We start from the raw sequence: 9934 nt of genomic DNA, 5'->3' as shown, positions 1-9934 counted from the left end.
AATAAAAGTGATAAAATATCTATTTTCTCCATGAGTTAAAATTTCACCAAGTTCATAAATATCAGTGTGAATTAATTCTAATAATTCAGTTTTTCTTTCAACTTGGAAATGAGGTCTTTTTGTGATTTTAGCTTTACTACAAGCTTCACATTTTTTAAAATTCTTTTTGATCATTGGAATTAATCCTAAACTACATAACGTTCATTTATATGAAACAAACAAGCATGCCAAAAATTAGTAGAAGAAAGCATATAAATAGAAGTAGATGTTTTATTCATTTCAACATTCAACTTGAACATACCATCACATGCATACCCTTTTCCCACAAAAATATTATTTTTCACAATTACATATGGATCAGATTCAATAATCTATTTGAAGCTTTCTTTATTAAGAAGAAAACTAGACATCAAGTTTTTTTTCTCATGGAAAGAGTATAAAGTACATCTTTTAAGATTAATACCCTTCCAGAAGTAAATCTCAATTCGACATCTTCCATTCCAAGTACTTGACTTGTGTGTGAATCTCCAAGCATGATGATTTTGGGCTCCTCAAATTTTGTATATTTTTTAAACCAATCTTTGTCATAACAGACATGACGGTTTGCACCAGAGTCAACCCACCATCCATCAACATTCATCACCATGTTTATGTCTATTATCACTACCACAAAAGGTTCTTCGATAACGTTTGCCTGAGGTGTAGGCCCATGTTTCTAATATCTGCAAAATCGAGAATTATGCTCACTCTTGCCACAGACAAAGCACGGTCCTTTTTCTTGTACATGTTGATTTTTTGTTTGGTTATTTCCACCATTATTATTATTGAGATGTCTATCATTATTTTTCTTGAATTTTTTCTTCTTAGGCTTCAAAATAGTATTTTTGTTAGGTTCATGGGTAGCATTACTTGAAGTTAAATTTACCTTCGGTGTGATGTTATTCTCTTCTGTTTGCATAAGTGCATCTTGGCCTCTTGCCTCTTCTTCCATGCGGATTCTCATTATTAAAGTCTCAAGAGAAGTTTCCTTTTGCTTGTGGCGCATATTTTTTTGAAATTCTTTACACGAAGGTGGAAGTTTATCAATTATGCCACAAACAATAAGGTTATCTCCAATTTTGACTTCTTCGGACCTAAGTTCGCAAATAATCATTATAAAGTCTTGAACTTGGTTTACTGCTGATTTGTCGTCTACCATTTGGAAACGAAAATCTGCTAGCCGCATATTTTTTCGCTCCCGCCTCCTCAGTATCATACTTACTCTGCAAGGCTTTCCAAATTTTCTTTGTACTAGAGTAAGTTCTATCATAATAATTATAAAAATTATCAGACAGACTATTAAGTAAAAAATATCGACACTTATAGGAGTCATTATTATATTTTTCCACTTTCTCTTCAAGAGCAATGAGTTTTTCATCACTCATGGAAGAGTTATTTACTTTGTTTAGATTCTTCGCAGTCAATAAATAAGAGACATGGAGAAGACTCAAGTAGAAAAATACTTTACCCTTCCACCTCTTGAAGTGAGTCCCGTTGAACCGAAATGGCTTGTTAAGATCTCCTATCTTGACATCTACGGAATTTTTTCTTTATTCATTTGTAATTTTCAGTTGTAATCAATTGTAATATTTATTATAATTTTACCAACAATTTTAAGGAGACTCAAGCCCACTGCAGTAATTATTTCACCGATTCAGCTTGTCCCCTCCAGGCTACAATTCCCTGCTTACAATAACTCAACAACTCTGGACAAGAGTTAAGTTCAAAACTACACAAAAAAATAACATCTTCCTAAACTCTCTTTTATAACTGTAATGAATCAACTCGCAATTTTCTCTTCATCTGTCGTTGCCATGCATTACAATCTCTTTTTATAAGAGAATTCTTCTTTCATAAAGAGAAAGTCATGTGCCACTTGACAAAAAGAAAAAAAAATAATGGTGGAGTATTGGCCTTAGTGGTTTTATAAAGTAACCACCTCCAATTGTTGAGGTAAATGGCATCTAATGCCATAATTCAAGAAAATGGTAAGATAATATAAAATAATGCAATTGATGGGTGTAATGTTTTTTTTGCATGATTGTGCTGCATAATAATAATATTAAAATGGCCCCCATGAGTTGGTTTGAGGGATACTTCCCATAGCGGAAGTCGTGGGTTCGATCCATCCTTAATATCTTTTCAATTAAGCTCGTCGCACAGGATTTACCTAGTGCAGTTTACATCTCCTGTGTGGTTTACGAACTATTGCACAGTGAAGAATTTACTCAGTGCGCATACAATATTCACCACAGAGTGCTAACCCAAAGGACAGAGGGTGTAGCGGCTGCAAGTTGTCCTGGAATTCCTAAAAAAATAATAATATTAAAATGAAAACCCATCACCATCAGTTGCTTTCAAGTTGACTAAGAATTTGCTTCCATCATCTTGTAATTATCAATTATTATAAAACATAATTTAAAAAAAAAAAAAAAGAAGAATTTTTGCCGCCTGCTTTGCTTAACCATTAGTCCTATATTTCCATTTCAATAAGTACCTTCGAGTCAAAATGGACTTTGGTTTAATTATACTGTTCAGTAAAAAAGGTTCTTATGTTTTTCTTCTTTGTGGGGTTGGAAAAATTGGATTTTTGAGCTGAACCAAATAAGTTAATTGATTTTTCTGTTGATATATTCACACACATATATATATATATATATATGGTTTGTTGGTTCTTGTAGAAAAGGGGTTTTGTGTTTTTCTTCTTTGTGGGGTTGGAAAAATGGGAATTTTGAGCTGACCCAAATAAGTTTCTTGATTTTATATATATGGTTTGTTGGTTCTCGTAGAAAAGGGGTTTTGTGTTTTTCTTCTTTGTGGGGTTGGAAAAATGGGAATTTTGAACTGACCCAAATAAGTTTCTTGATTTTTCTGTTGATATATAATATATATATATATATATATGGTTTGTTGGTTCTCGTAGAAGAGGGTTTTTTGTGTTTTTCTTCTTTGTGGGGTTGGTAGGGGGTGCGGATAACTTTAATAGAAGGGGTGTAGATAATTTTAATAAATCTATTATAATAGATTTATTTTTATTTGTATGTGGATATTTTAACTTTTCTAAATATTTTTATTTTTAGTTTATTGTTCATATCTTGGAGGTGATTAACTGGTATTTGGTTAAATGTTTTACTGTAGTATTCTTTAATTTTTTCTCTTAGTCTTTGTAATTCTTCTATATTATTTTTAAGGTATTCTAAATATTTTATATCTTTTGTTCTAAAATATTTGATTAAATTCTTTTTCATAAGTATTTCTTCTAATCTTATTTCTTTCATATCTTGTCTCCAATATTTTAAGTACTCATAGTTTATTATTTTATTCTAAAGTAGCTGCTTGTTTACTAGTTTCTGTGTAATATTTTATTCTAATTGTACTATAATTTATATCTGAATTAAGGTTATTAATACTATTAATTATCTTTCTTTCTTCTTCTCTTAATGAGTTTTTTATGTTATATAAACTTTTATCTGTACTTTTTCTAAATTTTCTAAGGTTTCTTTTATCCATATTAATTTTTCTTTTAGATTTTTCATTATTTCTTTGAGTCGGTTTCTATAATTAATTTCTTCATATAGGTCACTTTGGTTTTCTCTAATTTTTCTAATATATTCTAACATTCTAGTCTGAATAATATCCATCTGGGTAATTATCTAGTTATAGTTGTTTTATCCAATTTATAATTTCAATTTTATAGTTTAATATTTTTTCTAATATTATTCTCTTAATATCTATAATTTCTATATTTCTAAGTATATATAAGATTAATATTTTAAGATTATCTTTCATTTAAAATTGGTTAAATACTTTATTATAATATATTTTAGTTTTTTCTTTTTAATCTCAATTTTTCTATATTTTCACTGAGAAATTGTATATATTTTATATCTTTAGTCCTTATATATTCATCTAAATTTGTTTTCATTTGTTTTTCTGTTGATTGTATATTTTTCATATTCATTTTTCAAAATTTCAAATATACATAATTTATCATGGTTGATATGTAGGTTTGGTATATAAGCATTTGTAAGAGTAGTTAGGTAAGTGTGGTATATAATTTACTCTAGTCATAAAATATTTATCAAATATTTTTTCTAATATGATTTTTCTTATTTGTAATTTTTATATCCTTAAGTACATATAAAACAAGTATTTTAAATTTATCTACCATTTCGTCAGATAAATAAGTATTCATTTTTCATATGATGCTTTTTCAAAATATTCCCTTCAATCATACACATAACAAAATATGATCATTTTAGATTATTATATACTAGATTATTCTTAAATAACATATTCTTCGATCACTATTAGCATGATAATCTGGATACTTTTCTCTTAAACAGCGCCTCTACTCTGGCTACTCCTCTATCACGACTTTATTGCCTCACCGGTTTCACCTTTAGGATGACATAGTTCTTAGGGATTTTTCTCCTTTTTCACTTTGCTAATAAACTTCTTAACATGCTATTTTTCGAATAATTCTACTATAAAGCAACTAACATGAACTTATTTTATCTTATCATGATTGTTGAAAATTTATGAATTTAGCTATTCATACTAGTAAATGAATATACCTGTTCTAGTAGATTTGATAATTCTAAGCTTTAATTTTTTTTACACGTATCCTAACTTGTTTTACCTAACCTATTTATAGTCCTAACTCTACTTTACAAAAAGTCTTCTTCTTTAAAAGAAGAGAATGACTTAAAAATATAAATAAGGACAAAAGTTATTAATACCTAGACTAACAATAGTCAAATAGTCAAAAAGTCTATACAATAGATTAATAATTTACGTAAAGAAAGAAAAAAGTCTATCTTATTTTGTTACATGTCTCTTTCATAATTAATATCTCCGTTTTTATCTCCATTATTGATCCGTTGCTATCTTCTTTTCTCTATCTTCTTTTCAGTGTAGCATCACATCTGGAATAAAGTTGTGCCTGCCACTACATCTACTACATATGTGATCATTGTATTTTTGACCAACTTTTTCACAAAATTGTTCCGTAGCTTCTTCTGAAATAATTTCTTTTTTGATATATCTCGTTAATGGTTGTTCTTCTGGTTTGAGTGTTAATCCCTATTTTCTAAGTTCTTTCATGTCTTGGTCTCTAACTTCTTTACAAGTTGAATAAACCAATGTTTGATTCCTCGAGCTATATATCTAAATGGGTTTCTGATTTGAATAATTATTAAGTAATTCTGATAATATATTACTAAGTCCAATAACTCTTTTGTTGCAGTAAAATCCTGGTATCTATGTTTTTGGTATCTCATCTTGTTCACATATTTCTTCTGGAATAATACAATCTCTGGTCATACCTATCTTAATTACTGTAATAGTCTGTTTAACTTCATCAAACAATATTTCGGCTGGAGCGGAATAAAATCAAACATAAAATAATTGTCCGTTAGTAATTCTCTTGTAGATCATAAATCCATTGTGAATATCTGGAAATCCTTCTAACTCTTCTCCAGTAGTTGTGTAAACTGTAGATAATAATCCATAATAATAACATGATTTGATTAAATTCGAACTTGTACCTGAAAAAACAATAAGATTATTGTAATTCTGGCATTTCTGGGTAATATATCCTTTTTGTTGTGCGGCTAGTTCTTTACTTTGAATAGGTTTGGTATTTAACATGGTTTGTAAGCTATATATATTTTCAATGTATTTTCGGGCAACATAGTTGTATGTCTGTTTTTCTTGGTTAAATGATTCAGAATATGTATGTATCCAAGTAAGTTTCTTGATTAGCCTGTTGATAAATATGGATTTTTCTAGTAAAAAACACTAGGAAAATTCTTCTCATATATAGAGTTATCTGGTACCTATTGTGTTGCTGGTGACAGGTGTGAGGTGTGAGGTGTGGAATTAGTCGATAGAGTTACCTGATACCTATTGTTGTTGCTGGTGAGAGGTGAGGAATTAGTCGATAGAGTTACTTGATACCTATTAATGTTGGTGCGAAGTGTGGAATTAGTCGATATATAGAGTTATCTGAGGTGTAGAATTAGTCGATACCTATAAATGTTGCTGTTGTTGGTGAGAGGTATGAGGTGTAAAATTAGTCGATAGAGTTACCTGGTACCTATTGTTGTTGGTGGTGAGAGGTGAGAGGTCTGAAATTAGTCGAGGTGCGCAAAAGATGGTCCAGACACCACGGTTATTTAAAAAAGGAGTTTTTTTTTTTGGGTGGCTTTTAGAGAAGGCTTTTGTGCTTTTCTTCTTTTTGGGTGGCTTTTAGAGAAGGCTTTTGTGTTTTTCTTCTTTGTGGGATTGAAAAAATGGATTTTTAAGCTGATCCAGATGAGTTTCTTGAGTTCTCTATTGATAAATTATGGATTTTTTGTGCTTTTAGAGAAGGTTTTTGGGTTTTTTCTGTTTCTTGGGGTTGAAAAGAAAGGTTTTCTAAGCTGATCCTGACAAGTTTCTTCATTTGTCTGTTGATAAATATTGAATTTTGTGGCTTTTAGAGAAGGTTTTTGTGTTTTTCTTCTAGGTGATTCTTCCTATTTGTCCTAACCTTGGTGGATAGAGTTGCCCGATAACTAGTGGGAGGTGGCAGTTATCCCGTGCATTTAGTTGAGTTGTGCGAAAGCTGACCCAGACACCACGGTTATTATAAAAGAGGATTTTTTAAGCTGACACAGATAAGTTTCTTGATTTCTCTGTTGATGAATATGGCTTTTTATGCTTTTAGAAAAAGTTTTAAACTTTTCAGATGGTGGGGTTTTCTCAGACCCTTTTCTGTAATGTTGATTGTAGTTGTAATGGTGGGAGTTTTACTAATGGTACAAACAAAAATGAAGAATTTTAGACATAAAAATGGAGTTTTTGTTCAGTTTGATGTTCAAGAGAAAGTGGGAATGAAGAATCTTGAACCAATGAATAGGTCTAGTGAAGCTGAAATTTTGTCAACTAGTGTTAGTCCTTATCATGATTGGGAGTTATTTGCTGCTGATTATGAAGATTGTGTATCCAGATGCTTTTACGAGCAACAAGTCTTCGATTTTTTCGAGTATTTTTCTTCCTCATACAAACCCCTTTGATCCAAAGTTAGGAAATTACTTTAGTGAGCACATGTTCAAGATTGCTCTTTTGGGTAGTTCTTTTGTTACTCAGAAACCAGAAGAGGCTCATTTTTACTTTATGCCGTTTTCGATCAACGTTATGCGAAATCATCCTCGTGTGCATTCTGCCTCGGCGATTGAAGATTTTGTTGCTGTATAAACTGATAGAGTTAGATCAGAGTTCGAATGCATCTGGTGGTGCTGATCATTTTTATGTGTACTGTCATTCTATCGGTCGAGATGCTGCCTCTGAGCATCAAGAATTGCATCATAACTCAATTCAGGTTACTTGCTCGTCGAGATACTTTCAGAGGCTATACGTTGCCCACAAACATATTGGGCTGCCCCAAGTTTGGCCTCGCCAACACGAGCAAGTGTTGAACCCTCCAGATGCGAGGTATGACGTCATTTAACTGCATTGTATTGCAATTTCTGTCAATAAGTGATTTTGGACGACTACTTGTTTTGTGTGTGTTCGATGTTATTATCTTTCGTTAGTCTTTCTTTTGTTTCAATTGTGTGCCTATGGATCAGCTGGTTTCTACTTTTAGCTAAATAGATGCCTCTGTCGCATACAAGAACGTAACTTTGGTATTAGAAAACTTTCCTCTGGCTTATACTGTTTCCAAATGCAGAAACTTTGCTAACTCTTGTTGATATAAACTAGTGGTAGGAGAACTGCAAATACACTTAATTAGGACGATCTTGACCTATACGCAAGTTGAGTTTCGGTTATTGAAGTAGAGGTGGTTTTATGGAGAATCCACTTAGTTTAGAAGCGATGATATGACATCTTTCTTTTTGAAAAAAGGGCAGCCCGGTGCACTAAAGCTCCCGCTATGCGAAGAGTTCGGGGAAGGGCCCAACCACAAGGGTGTATTGTACACAACCTTACCTTACTTTTCTGTCGGAGACTGTTTCCAAGGCTTGAACCCCTGACCTCCTGGTCACATGGCAACAACTTTACTAGTTACTCAGGCTCCCCTTCAAACAAATATATACACGTAAATACCAGTTGACAGAAAGATCTATCATAACCTCCACCCCCCACCCCCCACCCTAACACCCCCACCAAGCGTGTGCTTTACATCAACAGAAAGGTGATTCCCTTATCTTCTTCTTCTTCTGCAACTCTGGTAGTCCCACTTTCTTCCCAACAATAAAATTTGCAGCTACCGAGATTATTAAGCCTCACTTGATCTCTTATTTACCTTGTCGCCGGCCTGCTTTCAAGCTATATTCAGCCGAATGCTCTCTCTTCACTCATCTGTCCGAAATAATGGATAAGCCTCCTCAGAGACGGGGGCGGATGTACCTTGCACCAAGCGGCATCACAGGACACCACTTCGTCAATAATTTGGAATACTTGAACGATCAATTCTTGTTTTTTTTCCTTCATGGTTCGATATTCTGGTCTCCTAGGTGTAGAGAAACCACACCAATCCATCTTGAACTTAGTGGTTAAACTGCCTATGATTTGCTTTATTTATTTTTTTGCAGATACAAGCTCGTCTTCTTTGCTGGTCGTGTCCAAAATTCTCTTGCAAGACGAGATTTATTGTAGCAATGGAAGAACGATAGCTCCTTCGATATATTCTCCGGGAGTTCATCTTTCCCTTACAAGGAAGGATTTCGGAGAAGTAGATACTGTCTCCACGTCAAAGGTTACGAGTTAAATACAGCTAGAGTCAGTGATGCTATTCAGCATGGCTGTGTCCCTGTACTAATTTCGTACTACTATGATCTTCCATTAGCCAACATATTAGACTGGAGCAAGTTCTCAGTTATTGTTAATGAAAGAGATATTCCACACCTAAAGAAGATACTGCTCTCTGTGCCTGAACGAACGTACCTCAACATGTATAAGAATCTAGGTATCGTTAGAAGGCACTTCGCGTGGTATAGTAGCCCGAAAACTTATGATTTATTCCACATGACTGTTTACCAACTTTGGTGCAGAAGGGGACTACATCGAGTCACTTGGTGATATCTCGGTATCTGACTTCGCCTTAGCTGACATCTAGCCGTGGTTTATGTGAGTCTACTAGATGTCATCTAAGGCGAGCTTAAATGGAACGACGTGGTCAGTAAGGATTCATAGAGCCGAGCTCAACATGTTAGAAGTCATGGCAATGGTGTTTGTATTTTTTTCACATTTATTAGATCTCTCTCAAATTTGTTTTTTATTTACATTAATGGTGTTTGTATTTTTTTTTCACATTTATTAGATTTAATGCAAGGGCTAGGAAGCTTTGACATCCTCTTGTATATACATTCCTCATGTCTTGAATTATTCTAGTAGATAGTTATTCACAACATCCGTTAATTTTTCAAAGAGTGAAGGGTCAAAAACAAATGTGTAGTAGATAGTTATTCACAACATCCATTAATTTTTCAAAGAGCGAAAGGTCAAAAACAAATGTGGAGTATCTTGTATTTTTTTAGTTTTGTACTTATACTATTACTTGTTCACTTTTGCTACCTGAATATTCATGTGTGAAATACAAATAATTGATAATTTAGGTACTTCACGCTCTTGAATTATTATTCACTAATTCACGAATGAATTGGGAAAGCCAACAAATAGATTTGATTCGAATGCTATAAAGCCGGTGCTGGTGCTGTTGTTGCCTGTGCATAGGGCCGTCGCCCACTCCCGTTCTGGGGCGCTAAGGGACTTTTGTTTTTGGAACAGATGGTAGTGTTTTGCTGACGCCTCGAATTAAGCTTTTATTGCAACATGCTATGCTTTCTCCCCCATTGTTAGTAGGTTGATGTCTTTTGATAAATATTGTATTGATAATTAAGATAAG

The 9934-nt window shown here is 33.0% G+C and overlaps 1 long non-coding RNA gene across 1 annotated transcript; it reads left to right on the top strand.

The window, feature by feature from the left end:
• The first annotated feature begins 4906 nt into the window (after positions 1-4906).
• LOC107843094 lies at positions 4907-9541 on the top strand. Its single transcript, XR_007044402.1, has 2 exons — positions 4907-7518; positions 8622-9541. It is a non-coding gene; the product is annotated as an uncharacterized LOC107843094 (long non-coding RNA).
• The last annotated feature ends 393 nt before the right edge of the window (positions 9542-9934 follow it).

The sequence above is a fragment of the Capsicum annuum genome, chromosome 9 (assembly GCF_002878395.1).
Source record: "Capsicum annuum cultivar UCD-10X-F1 chromosome 9, UCD10Xv1.1, whole genome shotgun sequence".
Taxonomy (NCBI): Eukaryota; Viridiplantae; Streptophyta; class Magnoliopsida; order Solanales; family Solanaceae; genus Capsicum; species Capsicum annuum.
The sequence above is the reverse complement of the archived record's forward strand: the minus strand, read 5'-3'. Positions and strand labels throughout refer to the sequence as shown.